The sequence below is a fragment of the Paralichthys olivaceus genome, chromosome 4 (assembly GCF_024713975.1).
Source record: "Paralichthys olivaceus isolate ysfri-2021 chromosome 4, ASM2471397v2, whole genome shotgun sequence".
Taxonomy (NCBI): domain Eukaryota; kingdom Metazoa; phylum Chordata; class Actinopteri; order Pleuronectiformes; family Paralichthyidae; genus Paralichthys; species Paralichthys olivaceus.
Window position 1 is genome coordinate 18,636,458 of NC_091096.1, and position 21,059 is coordinate 18,657,516.

General features: G+C 41.4%; 1 protein-coding gene across 2 annotated transcripts in view; it reads right to left on the reverse strand.

Annotated features, from left to right (window-relative positions):
* trpm6 (transient receptor potential cation channel, subfamily M, member 6) overlaps window positions 1–21,059 on the reverse strand; it is a 92,094-nt gene that overhangs the window by 2,635 nt on the left and 68,400 nt on the right. Inside the window, exon 41 of one of the 2 annotated variants that reach the window (XR_011240928.1) lies at window positions 1,031–1,594. The gene's annotated coding sequence lies outside the window, so the exon portion shown is untranslated. Of the gene's footprint in view, window positions 1–806; window positions 1,595–21,059 lie in introns of those variants that run through there. The other variant, XM_069524062.1, reaches the window with a different exon arrangement.

The window sequence follows — 21,059 nt, forward strand, 5'->3', positions numbered from 1 at the left end:
TATTGTTGTTGTAAGGGAGAGGGAATTGAGGATTAGACGCTGTCTGACTCTGCCTAACCCCCAACTGCACACACACACACACACACACACACACACACACACACAAACACAAGAAAAACAAGAAAACTTTCCCAACCCCCCATCACAAACATTCTTTTCCCCTCACTTGCGATTTATTACTATGAACAAATCATTTTGTTGCTGACCTGCCAACAGGTACCAGACAATGAGTGATACTGCCTCAGTATTGTTTTTACCTCAACTTCTGAAATTCTGAAATATTGCCAAAATTCATTGAAAATATTTGGAGTCTTGTTCACCATTATAACATTTCTGAAACATCTTAATCCAAACCTTCACCTCTGTTTTTCATTCATCCTCTACACATCCACCTCTTTCATTCCTTCCGGTTTCCTCCCTCCCTCCTCTTGTCACATTATCCATGCATTCTTAACTTCATAAAACTCCACATTACATCCTTTTCAGAGGCGAAGAGATGGGAACTCGGTTTTTCCAGATTCCTGCTTCCCCTCCTCGCTCACTCATCCTAAGACAAAAGGCCTTTTATGTTTTGTTGTGTTTTCTGCTGGTCTTACATGTAGGGATGTTGCCCCGGCCTGACTGAGGGTCAATACATATTGTTTATGAAAAACAAAAGGATGATGATGTGATGTCATGTCTAGACTCCATGCAAATGAACAAGGTTCATAAAAACCTCTCGCAAGCGTGCCTACAGTATTTTCAAAGCCACGTGACGACGAGCACGCACACACACACACACACACAAACACACACACACGCACAAACACACATTCAATAAACCCAACACTCAGAGTGGCAGACAAAGTGGGAATGATTATGGTAATGATAATAATCATGGCTGTCATCACCGCCTCCTCCACCATGTTAAAAATTAATCTGAGTTAACGGTAATCCACGTCTCTTCATTAGATTACTGGTGTGGGGAGGGGAGACTCACAGGCCATCTGTACATCATTAACAGAGTCTCAGTGACAGCCCTCTCACCCACCGTCGACTTCCTCCATCCCTCCATCCCTCTGTCTGGTCATCCATCCCTCCATCTTCGCCTACATCCTCGTTCATCCATCTCATCCTGTAGCACTGTCTCCTCCGCTCCGTCTTCTCTCTCATTCATTCAGAGTGTCAGTCTGGATGTGCGTCAAGTTTACAAACTCAACCTGGTGACAGAGTGGATTTAAAAATAATGCAGATGTGAGACTCTTCACGTTTCCCAGGGGTGTCATGATCATTTCGTCTCATCGCTCCATTATTATTATTATCACTTTTTATTTCTGTTATGTCACTGGACTTAACTGGCTGCCTCTGATGCTCCTCCAGTTCCTCCAATATAAAAGATCCCTGTTGAAATAAGTCTGAGCGAAAGCCCTCGTCTCTGATGGATCATTCGTTTTTTACAGCAAAGGTCAAAGGTCAGGGTTGACTAGAGAGCGACAATACAGCAGCTCTGCCTGGAGCTGGACAGGGGTTCATTGTCCTGCTCGAGGACAGCGGAGTGATGGCTCGAGTCTCCGGCAAAGGGGTAATCTTTTTACATAACCGAGAGGCTCCTCAGCTGCCAAGCAAACATGAAAAAAGAAAAAACATACAGAATAAGCCTTGACACATTCATCATCAAATCATGTTGCTCATGTCACTGGAACAAGAAGAGACAGGCAGAAACAGATGCTGAGAGGCATGCAGAAAAAATGACAATAAAAGGCATGGATGATGTAGGCAGGCAGATACTTGGATAGTTAAAGGACGAGTTCAACATTCATGGAAATACATATTTTTTTTAGATGAGAAGCTCAATGCCACTTATATACGTGTAGGATAAACTATGGCCAACACCTTGTTAGCTTAGCTTGGCATTGAAACTGGAAAAAGCTAAACTAAAATAAATCTACCAACTAGTGTTAGGTTAGGATTAGAAGATAAAAATACATCAAATATTTGACTATTGCTTCAAATTTTTATATCAGTTTCACCACTACAAAATAGCACACACATGCCCAGTGTAAGAAAAGATATGTTAATCATTTATTAGTCCCACAAATGGTATGTTTTTTTCTTTTTTTACATTTTGCTCAGGTCGCTGCAGTGAGTGTGCCAAATCCAGACCACTGGACCACCAGGGACCTCAGGAGGAATATGTTTTCAGGTATTTTTAGTAAAGACGGAAATGAGAACTGATGCAGACCTAAAACGCTTATGTGGACGGATATCTTCTTAGTTTTAAAACAAAACTGTATTAGTATGGATGTAATAACCTAAGATACGCTAACCAGCTGCTGACGATATACATATTTCACATACAAACCAGAGAATGGTTGATCTTCTCATTTAACTCTCAGCACTTATATCTCCCAAAATGTCGGACGAATGATGACCGCAGACTAGACAGAGTTGTAATTAACCAGAGGACGGGGTGATGAGCACAGACATGTGCACTAAATGACTCCGAGGCCCTTGATAATTGACAGCATCTGTGCCTTTATTTCAATGTGAGACGAGCCTGCTCCGAGCTCCGTCCTGCTGTGGACAAACACCCTCCACCTTCTGCAGCACTGAAGTAATAAACACAACTAGAGCACAGTGAAGTACAGTCGATCGAGTTTTCAATGAGAACTCAGCAAAGGTCATTTCCCACCAACAACTTCCTAATCAAAGTGAGATTTCACACAGTGTCACAATGTGAAGGAGCCACAGAATGAAACCGACAGTGGAGTGTTCGAGTCTCAGGTGTGTTTTCACATCACTTCAGCCTCAGCCAGCGACGCAGCTATCTCACATGGACGGACGGACGAGAAGCTCATCAACTTTTACTGTGACATCTGCAGCAGAGGAAAGTGTGGACACAAACGGAACAGTTCAGCTGCTCGTCCTCCCAGGCCTTTTGTCTCTGTCAGAACTCCATTGATTTTTCTGCTGACTTTATAGACAGCTTTGAATATCGTTAGAAGGCGGAGCTTGCAGCGTTTCGGGTGTGCATGCGTGAGTGTGTGTGTGTGTATTGACAGATGGTTGTCATTGTATGAGAGCTGGTTTGCACATTCATGTAATGGAGGCAAAGAAATATAGCAAACATATGTAGTGGACAGCAGGACTCGCTCACTGGAACTAAATGATGCACGTTCACAACACACGCCAAACACACGTTGGCTGCATCAATTACATGTATGCTCAGTATTATATGAGCTGCATGTCAGCGAGTTATGACGCAAGTTGTGTGACTCACGTGTAACATGTGTAATAAAAGATCAATTTCCTTTCCTGTAAAATTGTATTTGGCAGGAATTACCTGCGTTGCTTCTGGAAATGTGTTGTTTAAATGAAATTAATTGTCAACATGTGGGACTGAGGTTGGTGTCGGAGATGTGGATGAAGACAACATCGGGTAAAGACACACAACTAGTGAATATCTGAGGTCGACAAGAAGAGGCAGATGTGAAACGATGTGAAAACAAGTGAGACCGTACAACTCTCACGACTTGTGCTTGACCAATTCACTCTTTATTACTCTGTGTGTGTGTAGTGTGTGTGTAGTTTGTGTGTGAAGGCCCCCGCCCCTCCGCTTGCCCCGCCTCTCCATGCGCAGCAGCCTAACCGTTCCTGACAGCCAGTGGCTCATTAGAGCTGCTGTTCCATGTTCCTACCTCCATCCGCCCGCTCCCAGTTTCCTGGACCCAGCCCCCCAAACAATGTGTGTGTGTGTGTGTGTGTGAGTGTGTGTGTGTGTGTGTGTGTCAGCTGGCTGCGCTCAGGCCTGAGCCCGGACAGGCGCGGGGGGTGGTGGGGAAGAGAGAGGAGGGAGTCATGGCCTATTCACCGGCACAAAGACATAATTAACCAAATTGGCAAATGGTTCGACAAACTGCCTCTTGAACATTGTGTGCTAGCCTTTGGTTGCTATAGCAACTCTAAATTTGTGTCTATATTTTGTGTGTGTGTCATGTGTCCATATTAAAAGTCACAAATGATTATCCATCACTCCCCCAACACACAAACACACACACACACACACACACACACACACACACACGGATTAATTCTCAGGTTTTCATTTTTTCTATATCATCCTTCACCGATATCCAAACATGCACAAAAAGGCAAAGTCATTTCACTTTCTGAGTTTAACCGAAACATATCAACTTATAGATTCTAAAAACATCCAATGTATAAAATACAACATTTGAAACATTAAATCCCACCCTGCATAAAAGAATTTTCTGTCCTCACACCTGTCTGTTGCTTTTCTCAGGTAAGAAATGTCACAGAGAAGGTGATGACAGTCACACTTGTACAGCGTTACACATCACACATGTATGTGTGTGTGTGTATGTGTGTATGTGTGTGTGTGTGTGTGTGTGTGTGTGTGTGTGTGTGTGTGTGTGTGTGTGTGGGTGGGTGTGTGTGTGTGTCTGTCAGCTGACCCTCCCCACTGTGAGTCAATGAGACATCGATCACAGTGACAGTGGGACAGACGTCAAGGACAAAGTGCTTATGGATCAATGCACGACTGCACTCTTTGTGCGTATATGTGTGTGTGCGTGTGGGTGCTTTAAGCTTATATTGCTTTCCTGCTCTGGAATAAAAACATTTCATATTGAAACTGCAGCTGCATAAGGCATCACTTTATTTTATTTATTTATCAATTTATCGCTGCAATACAAAAGTTGAAATGGAGTTGATTTGTTCTTCTGAGCAACACTAAGTTTAGTCCATAGAAAGTTGCTCTTTTTCAGAGTTACAGTAAGGTTGTGAGGTTTGTTTGTTTCTGTAAAGTTGTCTTCCTCCCGCCGACTCCAGCCCCGTTTTGAGGTTAGCTTCTGTAAAGTTGTGCCTTTTGGCACTGAGCAGCATTGTGGTTTGGGAGCTCGAAGCTTCGTTAAAGATAAACTTCAGGTCTGACTGAAGAGTTCACTCTTTCTCGCTCTCTTCCCCTCCCTCTGTCTCTCTCTGTGTTTCTTCCCCTCCCATCCCTCGTTCGGCCCCTAGAGTCACAACAAGAAGCAGCAAACAGCTTGTGCATCCCTCATACCAGGAGAAAATGCCCCATTTTCATCTGTTTGAATCTGACATTTTTGGCACATTAAATATTGGACATTAATAAATTAAACGTAATGAACTGACATGAAAGAAGAAAAAAGTCCAATGGTACAATGCAAGAAAGTATAAAAGGCAAGAGTGCGAAAGAAAGAAGCACAACAACAACAAAAAAGAAGGCTCAAACTTTTTTCTTTAATTCCAATTAACTATTGCCTTCTGTAGCCATTGGAGATTATTTTTCATGTTCATTTATTCAAACAAATATTGAATAATTTATCGTAGAGGGAATAACAACATGAGAAATCACAAGCTCTCTGAGCCAATGGAGGGAAAGAGGTCTGTCTATGAGGAGTGTGGTTGAGGAGCGCTCTTAATAAGTGTGACTTATTGGTCATTTAATCTAATTAGACCTCCGCTGTGTGTTTTGTAACATTGAAATAATCATAACTGCTTGAAGGCGGCTCTGTGACCAGTAGCAGCTCTCATTTACTGGTTGATTAAATACATTCCAAATTATCAACTGCTCGACTTGGTTTGGTCATCATAGGAAATCCACTTTCTTTTATAAATTTGCTGATACGTTGGCTTTTACGTCGGACACTGCAGGTAATTTTGTGCAGCATCAGTCATGCATTATTAACACCTGGAGTGACTTAATGTATGTGGTTAAGTCTTAGCTGTGTCAGTGTGTGTATGTGTGTCAGTGGCCTGTCCGCAGTATGTAGGTCGGTGTAAGTGATACCAGAGGTCACACCCTACTATTATGTTGCATAACACATTGACTTCCGCAGATCCCATAGCTCTCCTCTCTCCACCCATTTTATCAGACCACTACGTTTGGGGTTCAGCAGATATATGAATGGTTGTTGTCTCAACCCTACAAATGATGTTGAATTATGTTCAATGTCACCCTTTCTTTTCTATCATATCCGCTCACATTTGCCCAAGCTCTTACAAATTGCCATCAAAAATGAATTTGCTTTATAGCGTAATGCTGTAGTTAATGCTTAGTTATGTTGGAAAGATAATATGTAACAATTCTTCATTAAACTGTCTAAAAACATTTAAAAAAACATATCTGGTTGACTTGTGTAATTACTTTATCCAAAATGTTTCCAACAATATTCCAACCCAGGGAAATCCCCGATTTTATTTAAGGTAACAGACAAGACGTCTCATTTCGATCGCCTTTTGTTTGCATCATATCCACTTTACCTGTGACTGTGTCGTCTATTACTTCAGGGGCAATGTGGAAGGAAAATAACACAACACTAGCCAGTTGGCCAGTCAGCTGTTTTTCCTTCCAATGTTTTTTTTGGTCACTTTATGATTATTCATTACTGTTTGCTGACATGAATAAAAATCTCATCAGTGAACATGATTTGCGTCCGAGTTGTGTCAGGTAGATTTTCATAGGAAATAGTGGCAAGGACAACAACTCCCATGATCCCACTTTGTTAAACTAAGTCCTTTGTTATTATCTTGATCAAGAGATCACTTGCAGCCAAAGTTACATACTGTATGTTTCAGAACTAAGTTTAGTTCAGGGAAAAATCATGGTTTGTTTTAAAATGTGTTCTTTAACACAACAATTGTGGTCATGCTTGAACAAAACACAACAGTGGCTGTTGGTTGGAAATGTGAAGCAAACAAATCCATCCAACCTGACCTCTTCTATAAATGACCTTTGTTGCCTTAAAATAACGTTGATCTGAATTCCTCCTTTGCTCCAGTTATAATCGCTTTGGCTGCTAGAGAGCTTGGACATAAACATATATTTTGGAGCGCTTGTTAAATGTGATGTGATGAAACTATATGCACATGTAAATTAATTGTACGGAACAAATTAGCATAAGATTTAGTGTGGCATCAGTAACGCAATTATTCAAAGGAGAAAAACAATTCAACAATTTGACTTCTACTTCCTGCTTTGGCATCAAACGCTGGCATGATGTGAAGTCACCCAGCGTGGATGTAATTCCTGGGGATGCTGGCCTCCTTTTTTTTCTGCACTCAGATGCTGTTGTTCACTCGTTCATTCCTCAGGTGTAAGGACACACGCTCACAGGAATCTTGATAGCAGCACCAGGGTCTAATATGTTTCCAATTCCAGGAAGATAAAGAGCAAACTAAAGCTAATATTTGTTACAACAACACATCGCCATTTACCAATGAATGAAAACAACAAGTCTACTGTATTCTGCGTCTGTTTCTATGCCTGGTGTTGTCCCTGTCGAGCGCGGAGCCCTGTGATTTACAACACCTTGTTAAAGCGAATAGGTGGGAAATCTCCTGGTAAATTGCAAATTGAGCATAGCAGCGAGAGTGTGGCTGTGCAGCACCTCAGGACCAATTATCTGCTCCTCTCGTCCACCTCTTGAAGCACAAAGCCCCATTAGTGGTCCATAAAGATATCACCGGTAGACCTGAGAGCAATTAGGTGTCCCTAAACTAATAACAGCAGGTAGACAAGTGACAACACAGGCGTCCAATCTACATCTCCCTCTCACTGCAGCGTGTCACAAAGTTGTGCTTAACAAACCCCAAGGCCCATCTGCACTGTTGCACTTAACATAACTGTAGACGACCACATCTCCGCAGACCGACAGCTTGACTGACACCATAAAAAGTTTCCCATATATTCATTAGCAATAAAAGAAGCATTTACAAACATTTAAAACCGGAAAAAGTTCATGAGGTTTTTTCAAAATTCTGTCTAAAAATGCTTTAACATCAGTTCCTCTCCGTGTTCAGACACTTTAAAAGTATCACTGAGACGCAGCACATGAAATTCATCCTGTTCCCAAAGCCCACAGTTAGCGCTTTTTAGTTTTTCTTCAGCACTCCTGACTTCAGTAAGAGAGCTTGGCTCCAGCTCATATCCGACCGAGATGCCAAAAAGTGGCACCAGAATCCCAAACCTCCACCCTCCCCTCCCCTCCCCACCCACACGCTCCACCCAAACCTCCCAGTCCCCCTCCTCTGGATCGGGCGTCCAGAAAGGGGTCAGGCCGGGTCGTCTACGCAACGATGAAAGAAGCATGAGGCACAAGTCCAAAGACCAATATTGGAGGGGAGGAGAGGGGAGAGAGATGAATGGTAGCGATGGAGAGGGGGAGGAGAGGGGGGTGGGGGGGTGGACTTCAAAAACAACAACAACAGCAACGGCAAGAAAACAAACAACGGGGTAAAAAAACAAGTGAGAGAAAAGAGAGAGGAGCAGAAGAAGCTCAGAGGCACCCAAGGTCCTTGAACTAATTAAGATGATTTGCATTTATTTATGAGGTTTAATGAGCAGCTTTTCAATAGTTTGTTTTCCCCTAATATGAATATTTCCTTTTCATTATGTTACATAGATGGAAAATCTCATTCTTTCCAATAATCACATCCTGGCTTTTCTGTTTCTGCAGATACATTATAGTTATTAATGTGAGTGTTTCCCACTTTGTGTTGAACTTTCAAGGGTTTGCATGTGTCCATACACAGAAACAATATATTTCTACTCAGTTCTACAAAGAAAACTGAACTTTTGAGACATCGCACTGAGGGTGACCTCACAAAGTCCTGCTTTGTGATGGTCCGACATACATTTTTCACTTAACATAGGTATTAGGCTGTTATCAAAATTGATGCTGGGCAGCATGTTAACATTGTCATTATTGTTAGCATGTACTCAAGCAATTTTTCAATATACAGTATAACCCCACAGATAATGGTGTTTAGCAAACTCCCATGGTTCATTTTTCTGTAAATAAAACCATGTTCGCTTTATACGTAACTCTGGTGAGGCGTCCTAGGTTGAGCCAACTGTGCAGCAGTTTTCAGACATAACCTGTGGGTAAAGTCCACAGAATTGAGGTTTACCCACAATTTGTCTTTCACATATGCACAACACAGCAGGAGGTTCTCTGCACAGACGTGTTCACAACAGCAACAAATCCTCCGCATTATTCAGGCGAGAGGTGGAGCAACCGGGTGCAGCAGACAGAGACAGGAAGTGACGTATTAACTCTGCTGCAGAGATCACATGATCATGTTTACAGCAAACCGTTGTCAGCTCTCATCACCACAAACTCTCTTGACATGCATTGACAGGTATGACACCACTTTTTCTCACAGAGACATTTGTTTTATTTTTTATTCGTTTTATTTTTGCGTCTGACGTGCGTATGAATTGTCATCAAACCCCCATTCGCTCACAGTGAATCTAGCAGGGATCCCCTTGCTGTGTTTTGACATCGAATTCTACTGTATTTCTACAGACTTTTTACCAGGAGGCCAGGCGGAGAAAGTCTGCAGAAACTGCGAAACCTGTCACTCGAACATTTGCGTTCACACATACACATCCTCTGGGGAAAATACTGAGGATCTGTGGAGTTCAGTGCATGTCTGAAAGCAACTTTGAGAGAAAAGTAGCTTCCTTAAAAGTCTGAGATTGTACATTTGTTAGAATATGATCACCCATTATATGACGCACACTCGATTTGAGCAGCTAAGAATTGCAAAAACACATCTCCATCTCCTCCAGATCCCACACTCTACAACTTTTAGTCTTCACATGTGGGACACCAGGTCCACAGTCCGAGTCTCTACATCAACACAGGACGGATTGATTGTTTCCAGCAACATTGCAATCACCACAAAAACAGGAGACAAAATCAATGAGTAATTCCCAGCAGATGTTAATCAGAATCCTGTTTACTTCCTGCTGGATGGAGGCACAATTTACTGATCATCGTTAACAAAGAGCACATTATCCAGCCTTACTGGCCTGTACGCCGGATTTCAATGGGAAGCCCTGTGGCGGCACACAGGAATATGAATCGATGAATGAGAGAATAAATCCACAGCAACACTATTGAATGTTTATTCTGCAGCGTGTGTGTGTGTGTGTGTGATTCTCCTCGGAGCTGAACCCTCTCGGCCTGGCCAACAGTCCCAACAGCCATATGGCTGAGTCCAATTATACATAATGTACTTCTCTGTCAGGTTGGGGTTCACATGGAAACTGTATGTTGGTGAGTGTGTGGTGATCCTGTGTGTGTCTCAAACTGTCAGTGTGTATCTTCATACATGTGTCTTTTCCTCCGTGTACATACCATGTGTATGTGTGGCCACGCATGTACATTATGCCAGTGGGTAGTATATATAGTAGCCAGATGGAGTTTACAGTGTTAACACAATTACAGAACAGAATATCAAATCAGCTCTGTGGTGGCTTACTCCCATATTTCAAATAAAATACAGTATATTAGAGTTTATTAGCTTTGTATATTCACTGTAGGCGTTAATTGAAGGAGCAGTGAAAGCTTTGTCTTAACTTTTGTGAGTTTGACATTATATAGATCAATACACTGAGAAGTGGTATGACGATACTGTATGAGGACCAGTCCATAATATTTGATACCGGCTGTTAAAAAACAGGTTTTTTTCAGAGTCCGACAAAGTTCCTTTCAGGGTGTTTACAGAGTTCGGCTCAGGATTCCCGTCTTTGTAACTTTGGTCACATTTGATCTAGTTAGTTATGGTTTTACATTGTAATTAAGGGAGCAAAAGGTTTGTGTCACATACATAGTTCCTGTCATCATCACCTACGTGGGCCGTGTCCTACAATACTTGACATTGAATGTTTTGTAGACACATCTGATGTCAGCGTGTATTTTTAAAAAGTTGTATTTTTTAATGCACAAATGAACATCCTCATTGTCAAACATCATATCACCAGAAGCCAAGACTGCATACAATCCAGCTCATTCTGCTTCTTTTTCTTCTTCTGTTAAATGTTGTCTCGACTACCTGCAATGGGTTCGAAACTCCTGACTATCCCCCCCAAAAACCCCACTATGGTTCAGAATGATTTAGTTTGAGACCACCTCAGTCTGTTGCATCTTTCATAGATGTTATTTTGGTTTGGACTAAACTGAATAGTCTGAAGGTCAGGACCAAACAAGGTGGATGTGAAACTACCCTAAAGGTCCTTATTTACAGACACAATTGAAACATGTTCAAGAAGTTTGCTCTTTACAGTTGTCTGCTTCCATTCCAACAAATATGATTAGTTTACCACATTGTTTGAAAGTCTGGCTGCTTGTTATGGCCAAAAAGTTCACATCATTGAAAAAGAACAAAATCTAAACAAAACGTACTTCAAAAACATAGGCATGTCTGTGTTATTTGTATGATTTCTGATCACGTTATTCACATTCAAATAATAATTGAGATGTATGAATGTCTTATGGGTCAAAAACCATCAGCAGTCAGAAGATCAGACATGTTATCATCCACATAATCCAAACAAATGACTACAAAATTAGAAAAATGGGATTGTCATAAATCAGAATTATCCTCCATGTTGACAAGTATGAGACAACACGTGGACTGTCACTGCCATTATTTGAAGGGTTCTTCTTGATGACAGTAATCAGGTCTGTCTCATACTTTTTTCATTGTCACTGCTGACACTTGAGAGAATCTGTCACCAGTCCACGTCACCTAGCATTGACCTGGGTCGGACAGCAGCTACCTGACAGAGGCAGGAGGGTGACGAGGGCAGTTGAAGACTGGGTGATGAAGACTGGGAAATTAATTTGACATCCACTCTGCCTCCTGTAAACACAGACCCCAGCTCGCACCATGTCCCTGTGTGTTTTCTCCACATATCTGTGTACACATGCATGTGTGAGTGGTTCTGTCTTATGTATGAGTGCATATATTTTAAGACTCTGTGTGTGTCCATAATGTGTGTATGGCTTTGACGTGATTTATTCTGTAGCCTCTTTCTCAGTGTGTGTGTGTGTGTGTGTGTGTGTGTGTGTGTGTGTGTGTATGGGTGTGTGTGTGTGTGTGGGGTGTGTGTGTGTGTGTGTGTGTGTGTTTGTGTGTGTGTGTGTGGGGGGGTGAGGGTGATGAGTTGTGACAGGTGTTGTGGCCGCTAGTGCTGTAGGAGGAGGCGGAGGAGGAAGAGGGGGAGGAAGAGGGGGAGGAAGAGGGGAATGAGTAAACGAGAGCAACACAGATGATTATTTAATTACTGTCTAATACTGTGCCTCCCATCCCCTCTCTCTCTCTTTCCCTTCTCTTTCTCACCCACTCTCCTTGCCCCCTCCCTACACGCAGACACACACACACAAACACACACACCCCTCCACCTCACTCCCCCTTTTTCATCCTTTCTTTATTAATGAACAATCCGGGCCTTTCTACAAATCCGCCAGGGCTTACTGTACCCCCCAGACACTGTGTGTGTGTGTGAGTGTGCGCGTGCACATACACACAAGCACAAACTAATACACAACATGCATGCACACACACATTTCCAGACTAATCAACGCACTCCTTCTTTCTCTCTTACTCTGTCTTGTATTTGTGTATGCATACATGCATGAATGTGTGTGTGTGTGTGTGTGTGTGTGTATGTGTGTGTGTGTGTATGTGTGTATGTGTGTGTGCCTTTGTTGTACATATGTAAAAGAAGAAATGTGCATGTACAGTATATGCAGTCTGTGCATGTATTCTGCTTTACAGTGTGTATGTGTGTGTGTGTACTGTACAAACTGTCATTGTGGAATGATATCGCAGACGTTGACTGTGTGTTGTGTACCTCCAACCCAATTACACACTCTGCAGTAGAGTCTGGTGAGTGGGTAACGTGGCACCAGGTCTTCAACAGAGATGTGATCAGTCTGAGACTTTACAGTGGAGGACAGTGGGTCATTGAAGAGCAGAGTATCACCTAACAATGTATAATGCATATACACACTCATTCTAACTCTTATATATATATGTCCACAATGAAAAATCAACACACTTCACACACCTTTAAAAAATAGCTTTGATGTCACTTAAAGTCTAAGAACATATTATGATGATGTCACCAAGGTTATCTTGATTTCAGCTTGGAATATTTTACATTAAAAACTGTAGAGTTTGAACGAAGGTGCTATATGTTAGCATTGTGAACATAATGTTAGCAATGTGACTCATGCTGTGGCACAAAGTCTGAATATCTCCTTCATAATTCAAAATGATCTTTGAGTGTAGACGACATGTTCATACGATCAGATTTTAAATAGCTCTCATACTTGAGCTGATAAACTTTTATTTCTCAAAATATCATAATATTATTCTGATTGTAAACAAAATAATGTTGGATCTTTAATAGATTTACCATTAACAAGCACCATATTAACACAAAACATAAATGGTTTATAGCACAATATAAAGTAGCAGTATCAGATATTGATACATTGTATGTGTTCTTTGACGTCTCTATCACTTTGTGATTACATCTCATGTAATGTGACATCTGCTGTGGATATTTTGAGCATTTGTATAAACAGTTAACGAAGACACACACTTCTGATGTTCTTTCTACAATGAATGTAAAAACCAGCTCCATGGAGTTAAAGTCTGGAAAATGTGCTGCTGTTCTTCTCTTATATTCATTATCTTGCCATAGGGTTGCTTCCCTTTTTTCTCTACATTCTGGGAAGAATAAACACAACTGTTTCCTGCAGGACGATATTGTCCAAATTATTCATCTGAGGGTGTACTGATACAGATGTTCCAGCGCTGCCTTTGTACCGAGTCATCAAAAGACTGATTATCTCCGCCTGTAAAACCTTTTCACTGTCCAGTCCTCACCCCTCCCTCCATCTCTCTCCCATCTCTCCTCACTCTTCTCTTCTCACCTCACTTTTCCAGCACGGTTCTTCCTCGCCTCACCTCTCCACGACCATCTCAACCCCCCCCCCTCACTACCTCATCCTGAGCTGCAATCTCACTTATTCTCTCCCCCTTGCGCCTCCTCCTCCTTCGATCTCCTCTCACCTCACCCTCCTCTCCTCCTCTCTATATTTCCATCTCCTCCTTCTTCCCTGATCTCGCTAGTAAATAATTCAACAGCAGTGCACACATGAGTGGTCATCGCGGAGCTTTACATGGGGGGGATCTGGAGGACAAATGAACCATAAGGATGGAGGAATTAAAAACTTCCCCACGGCTCCACTACAGGGCCGGAGGAATCTGCTCGGCTAAAGCCCGTCTGTGCGTCCTTTTCCCTCTCTTCCCCCCGCCGCTAAATGTTAACACGGCTTTTCAGGGTTGGGTGGGGGGGTTGGTTTAAATGCTAAGTATACCCTGAGTGGGGAGGTGGCTGAGTGGGGGACCGCCTGGTGACATTTTGTCTCTTCACACAGCTTGTTCTCCCATTAGAGAGCTGCAGAGACACTCTTTGTGTCAGCGAGGATCTGGTTTGTGGATCTCAAAAGACAATGGCATGCAAACACTAAAATGTAAATGATTGGTGCAAACACATTCCACGACATTTACTCATGAGACTGTAAGAGCTAATGAATAAACGCCTCTATTAATAAGAACTGGATGTACATGATAAAACCATTAAGTTGCCACCTTAAAATCCACGGATATATAAGTGAGACATATGTAATATCTATCCGATTTTTCTAAAATCCCTTTCATTATGTATCTTGATGAATTTATTGGAGGTTGATAGAATAGCAGTATTTATTAATATACTTCTGACTGAGTTGGTCCCCTGTGTTTTCATCTCATCACTATGTACACACAACGTTATTGAGACGTGCAAATACCATGTGGTAGCTTTCATTCAGTTTCTCATACACATAATGTGAAGCAGTAATGTTACAGGTCCAGGGACATTTCTGTAAAAGTCAGGCTTGACTCGAGAGGATCCTTCTTATGTCCTTTCTCTCTATGCCTTCACCATACACTGTATATAAAGATGGACAACATGGCCGCTTCCAAAAGTGAAGCCAAGTCATCTTGATCGCCCCCTGGTGACTGGCTGCAGTATGGGTGATAAATCCAGTCTATCAGTCTTAAAACACATCTTTTTTTTTCCAAAGATGGTTTCTGTTATTAAACATCTCGATTGACAGCTGAGAGTGATTCGTGACTGATCGAGCGTGTGTATTCGTGGGACTTCAATTCCACTCCGATCTCACTACTGTGCAAACTCCGGCTGCAAATGAGGTTAAAAGTTTAAAATGGCAGTGTTAATTCTGATAGATTTTTAGAAGAAGAAGTTATAAACATAACTGATTTCACCAGTTGTTGTGACCAGACTGACTTTTTGACACAGGAAGACGGGCAGTGCCTCAGGTGAATCTCTGTCACACTAATTCAAATGTGTCCTTGTTAACTGAAGCAAGAAAAAGACTGGACACATCTGAAAAGTTGTTAAAGGTACCAAGCAGAGACATGTCCATCTCAGCTCAGTCAGATGAAAGCCTGCTCTCATCACAAAGGTTACAGCTCCTATCTGCGTTTGTCTCAGATTTATTTCTCTATTGTCAAAGGAGCGCACAACGCATCTAGTCTCAACATTCACAAGTTCATGTTGTGTTATTGTCTCTTTTAGCCTCATGAGCAGAAACAAGTTTGTTCTTCTCTTCCACAGGTGGTGTTTTGAAAGGAAGAAATTGAGTGTGAGATCAACGTGAACAAGTCTTGGGATGTATGGAGACGGCTCCGGTGTTGTTTGGGTACAGAGGTCTGCCTATTGTTTGGCATGTAACAACATCAGCTCAGGATCACAGGGGGAAGAAAATGAAAATCTGCAGCACACAGCTACTGTTGAGCGTGTGCACACAAACAAACTTTCTGTGGTGTGAAGACAGGGAAACCTTGAATAATGAAATGTGAGTGAATGACTTGACTTCTCCTTGCTTCTCTCGGTTGCTCTTAGTCATTTGATCATCTCCTATTGTTCAGTTTCTCTCAGTAATGTAGACCATCATTACAAACATTTTACACAGGAATCGGCCTGTTTTTCTTTTACTAAATGTTGTAGTACACAAACTGAACAAGTGAGGAGGAGATGAGCGACAGGCTGACTGTCACTCAGAGGAAGGAAGAGAAAATGGTGTGATTTGTTCCAACATCCTTTGGATTTCACCACGACAACGGTCCTGACAGTCAGGGAGCCACGAAGCAGACATATGTCACAGCATAGTCGCTATGGCAATGACAAGCACACTGATGACTCAGTGTGACACAGGGAAACGCAACAAACAGACTGCTGGCCAACACACACACACACACACACACACACACACACTGAGAGAGAAGAGTCAAGCACCACAAGACAAAATCATATGGGACACATGAAACACAACCAAAAACAACACTGTGGCATAATCATCAGAGACACACAAACACACGCAGACACACAACATTTCATGGTATGCACTTGGGTAACACCGGGAGGAATCACATGACATCAGGGTGGAGCAGACACAGCCAATGACACATCACCAAAGCAAATGCATCTTAAAGTCCATCAAATAATTCATAGCTTGATTCAAGGCCCTGAGGATGCACACAACTGCACACATGTGCCCCTGCAATTCCACACATGTCTACACACACTGACTCAATTAATAAAGATATCACAAATAATGATTAACATTGTAACACTATTTGATATAGTACAAGCTGTGTTAAAGCTATGATATACAGTATAACACAATTCAAAGTAGTATAAATACTTTAATACACTTCATGTGTTTGTAGAATACAAGATATATAGGAATAACACACATTTTGTGCTCATTTGCGACGCTTTTTGTGCAATTTTCTAGGTTATTTTTAAGTATTCTAATGGGGTTTGCCAGATCAAATTTAAAATTAAAAGCTGGATATTGTTCACTGGCCATGTTTATGCTAATCCAGGCAGTGTGACGTCAAGCTTCGAGCTGCCAAAGCATTTTGAAAATAGTTCAATGTTACGGGAAAAACAAGCAGACATCATTTCTTTCCATCATCCTCTAGTTGGTCTGTTTAAATATGAAGCTATACAGCCATGAGGCTGAGAAAGTGAGTAATGCCAAATAAAGAGTCACATTTCAAAAATGTCTTCAATCATGCTTCATTGGCCAAAAGTGGATGCCAGAGGGGAAACAAATGACTTCCTAGACAGTAAACATTTTAGATTTACGATCATTATGAATATTTTTGTCAGTCAGCAGCTACGGTATGTTTAAATTAAACATTTTCTGCTAACTTGATAAATTGAAATCTGATATTAATGAGCCTTGTGTTTCCTACAAACCTTTTTACTGATGCACATCAGTTGTATCCAAACATAAGAGGACAGGGTTGGACATATCGGAATGAGAAACATGAGCACATGTCTGATATTGCTTCCTAAACACGAACAAAAGCAGCATAGTGAAATGAGATAATAGTGCATGAAAAACACTCCTTTTTCCTGGTCCCAGTGAATACAGTATGTGTGTGTGTGTGTGGATACATGCTCTCAATATTTGGCAGTGGTAGCAGCAGCAGCAGGTCTGACAATAATCTCAGGAGTAATCTAACACAAGAAACCTGCCCTATTGTGACCGAGGTGTAGAGGAGCAAAATCACTTCTACTTTCCATCACTTCCTGAGTGGAAGTGAACAAGAAAAGGCACTTTATCGTCCTTTTGGATGGAAAATAACTCCTTTGTTATCTTTTCCCAGAGAGGTGGTGTTACTGGAGATGAGTGAGTCAACCACAAGAACAACTCGCTGAAGAGTGGAGTCAGATATATACTTTGTGTTTCACATCCAATAGTATGCGCGTGTGTGTGTGGTCTGTCTGGCAGAGACGCCCAGCTGTAGTGAGGCTAGACACTCTGTAAGCGTTGCCTCCAGGCTACAGAGCGCAGTCTAAAATGAGCAACTAGAACTACAGCAGGGGCTCGGAACGAAAAAAAGAGAAAAGAATAAAAACAAAAATAACACATTAAATAAGAATACTTTTATATAATATTTCCTATATACTTTCCCACATTCAGTTTGTAGTTACAAGGTCGTTTTAATGTTATCATCCATGATATTTCACCTTAACTTTGAGCATCAAGCAGACACACTCGCTGTGGTTTGAAGAGAAGCCTCATTTAAATTTCATGACGTCTAAGAGTAGAGTCCATACTGTACGAGTCAGAGAGAGAGAGATGGATGGGGAGCGAGTATACGAGAGAGGCTCACATCATGAACGCATACAAATGAGCTTTACGTGTAGGTTTGTCTAGACACTCAGGACACCTCTGTGCACAAATGGAGCACTTTACAAGAAAGACCCATCCACGAGTCTCATCCTTTAAAACTCGCCTCCATCTTTGTCCACACACACGCACATTTCTCTAACCAAACACACACAACGTCACCACCATGATCTGTCTGTTTTAGATTGTTTCCTCAGGCATCAGGGGGAGGGGAGGAAGTGGTGAACTTTTCCTAACGCGCTCCTTAGAGCGGCTCTTCCGCTTCAGCATTATGCGTTTGTCAGTTCTGACGTCTTTTTGGCGTGTCCGCCACACACAGCTCAGATGCTGCTCCGCTTGAAATGGTGTCACAAGTTATTGGTGTAGAAGAGAAATGGACTTGAATCTTAACATGTAGCCACTGTTTTATAATGTACTGGTCGAATATTTATCTTTGCAGTCAAATCAGATGCCAGATCTCAAGCAGGTGAAGATGAGATTACAGCCAATAAACTCAATTAGGCCTATGTTAAAAGTCTAAAGAGGTGGCTGCCTTTATTTATCTTATCTGCTTTTATTGAAGAGGACTTCACTTATGTATATTACAGACAGGCTTTCAGTCTTATTTCCCTTTTTCATGTATTTTTGTCCTGTAACAAAATAAAACATCTCCCTATTTTCGGATCTGCTCCAGTTTTTAATTTTTTTGTTCATGGTGATTGCTATCAATACAAATTCAACCTAGTCACCATGTTCATTTTTTCCTTCATATATTCAGTATAATACACTTTCCACAAAGCTCATTCCCTTGTATCTCTCAGTCAGTGAACATTCTCCAAACAGCAAACTTTGCAACTGTAAATACACATGCAGGGCCTGTGGGCTCTGGATTTCTCAAAATCATGTGAGACCAACACTTTGTAGAGGGAATGGTCTAATTTTCTTAATATTTCAAAAACCAAGAATAAGCAAAAAAGTGTAAGGAATGGATTAAACATTGAGCTTAAAGCTGCTCTAACTGAGGCTGCAACTGTCAGCATGTGTGTCTCCCTAGCACGGTTGTGACTGCTATTTTCCAAGATCATTATCAAAAACACATTCGCTTGTGGGGCTACAGGTTCTGGATGGTGCTTTATCAGATTACAGTTCAAAATGTGGGCTGTGCTGGGATGTGGACCCAGTGCAGAGTCTGACAGATGGCCAACATTAAGTCAAGTGGACTCTTGAGGACATGAAGACATAAAAACTATGAAGTGGCCTTTAGGGTTATGTAAGAATAAAATAACAGTAGGATAATAACACTGTAATATTACTAGGACAAAAAAGTTTTTGGTTGTGTTCCAATTTAACACATTGTCTGGAAACTTTGAGTGTTGTCAGTGTGGCATTGAACAAAAGATTTGCAAACTAGAGGTCCACACCAACTCAAACCAGGAACCAAATTGGGGTCGGACCAAATTACTTTCAGTTTTTTGATGTCGAATGTCAAGTGTGTGAATTATAAGGGAACGTCATATCCATTGCTGCTCATAATTTGTTGTTGCATCATTTTGCTGCAAGTGTTGCTGTTCTCTCCTTTGGGGTTTTTCAGGTAAACCAAGTTTTGGTCTATCTTAGGGACTATCTGGATCAGACTGCACTTGAGTCACATTTGAAAAAGATTGAGCTCAGGTTTTTGAGTATTTATTTATATTCATGTATCATGTGAAACAAAAAAAAGAAGCTATTTGTCCCAAATGAAGACGTAAATTTACTCCGTCAGTTTTTTTAATCATGACCTTTATTTGTGACGATCATTTATTCATTAATGCCTGACAAGAACAAATTTGAGACTCCTGCCGTTATTTGAGTTTTGCTCTTTATTCGACAGTTTGTCAGCCTGTGCAGCTCAATTAGCACATTTAAAAAGAATTAGCAGTTTTTTCTAAATATTTTCTCACTTAGCAACCAAAGAAGGTGAATCATGGTGCGTTGATGTGTTTGTATCGGCGGTGAGACTGATTTAACGGCAGGTTTAAATTACAGATTGTGTCATAATTGTTTGTGCATGTGGGGTGCGCTCGTGCACGCCTGCCTGTGTGCGCTCCCAGTGCTATGATTGGAGTTATCCATTATTGATGATGTCCTGATGAGATCAATCAAGCCTGAGTTTTCTGCTCTTTTGGCTGCTGAAGCTGATAATGCCGTTATGACATACTAATCGTCATGTCATGAATATTTAAATCACAGGGAACACACATTCCATATTCATGACCTCTGTGTTTTTGTTTGGCTTTTTTTATTTTTTCCTCTCGTCTGGAGTCACCCCCCATCATGCATTTCCACACCGTATTTATAGAATTATAAGTGGCTCCATCTCTTTTTCTCTACTTCTGAGTTTGAACACTAGAAATCATTCATACTGAATAGATCAGATCTGTAGATTTACGTCTGCGCTCCTCTCTTCAGCCGTGACCAGAAGTCCACAGAGAACCGAACCACATCTCTGTTGCATCTTTTCTCTTCTCTTCTCCTGCTGCATTGTTGTTTTATTTACCTCAGAGACAAACACCAGATTTATTCATGACTCGTCACAAAGTGCTGGTAAAATAAACATTTGTTTCCTCCTAATGAAAAGCATGTTTCTGAAATGAGTTGTTTAGTTTTTGTGCTCGACCCCAAAACACTTGCACCAGATAAAACAAATATGTATGAAAATATAAAGACAATAATGTGATTGGTTACAGTGTATGTGCATTTGTTCCAGAGACTATCCTGTGGAGGCAGGCAGATCAGTAATAATTCATAAACAAAAGAGCTAACTGTGTTCATAATTCATAAGAGGAGAAACATATACACTCCAGTCATTGCTGTGGCTTGCTGTGCCAATTGTACTGGAGACGAGAAGACGCTAAGTAAGTGTTTTAACTGAAGGGCTGAAAAGTATCAGTAAGATCAATAATCTATGTGCAATCTATAAAGGAACTGGGGTCAAAA